This window comes from Pan troglodytes, chromosome 8 (genome assembly GCF_028858775.2).
Source record: "Pan troglodytes isolate AG18354 chromosome 8, NHGRI_mPanTro3-v2.0_pri, whole genome shotgun sequence".
Classification (NCBI taxonomy): Eukaryota; Metazoa; Chordata; class Mammalia; order Primates; family Hominidae; genus Pan; species Pan troglodytes.
The window spans coordinates 21,684,021-21,684,978 of NC_072406.2; positions in this window are offsets into that span (position 1 = coordinate 21,684,021).

Below are 958 nucleotides of genomic sequence, written 5' to 3' on the forward strand. Positions count from 1 at the left end.
GAAATTATTTCCCACAAGATAAAGTAGGTTCAGGATTATTAGGTAAGATGGCAAAATATTTTGAAACTGGACTTTCTGGTAATTTCTTTTTATTTTCCATGTCATCTCCTTCCTAGGAAATTCAACCTATTTCCCCAAAGAAAACAAGCTGTGGGGCGATTTCCTGCTTACATTTAGAAAATTATTTCTACAAGACTCTGGGATATATGATAAATAAAAACTGTGTCTAGATATTGTTAGCTCTTTCTAGTCATAACTCTTGTTTCTAAAATTCTATTCTATCCACTCTTAAGATCATCTTTTGGAGTGTTGACTTGGGTTTTTCATTCTTCTTTGCTCACATGTGGCCTTAGCTCTCCCTTCCACTTTCCAAAGAACACTATGCCTGGGATCCCATTTGATTCCCTTTATGCCAGCCCCATTACTCTCTATTGCCTTTGGAAAGTCTTCCAAACTACTCTACTGTTTGCTGATGGTATCTATCATCTACCATCATGGTTTCAGTGCGTGTTAGTCAGGATTCTCCAGAGAAACAGAACCAATAGGAGATATCTCTATCTCCATCTCTCTCTCTATCACTATCATTTCTATCTCTATCTTCAATGAGGTTTTTATAGGGAATTGGCTTATGTGATTACAGAGGCTGAGATGTCCCAGGATCTTCTGTCTGCAAGCTGGAGACACAGGAAAGCTGGTATAATTCCAGTCTCTAAAGGCCCAAGAACTCAGAAGCACTATGGCATAAGTCCCAGTTCAAGTCCAAAGGCAGAAGAACACTGATGTTTCAGCTCAAGTAGTCAGGCAGAGTTAATTTAACCATCCTCAGCCCTTTTATTCTATCTGAGTCCTCAACAGGTTGGATAATGCCCACCCACATTGGGGAGGGCCATCTGCTTTATTCAGTCCACCAATTCAACTGTTAATTTCTTCCAGAAATTCCCTCAGAGACATGCCCAGA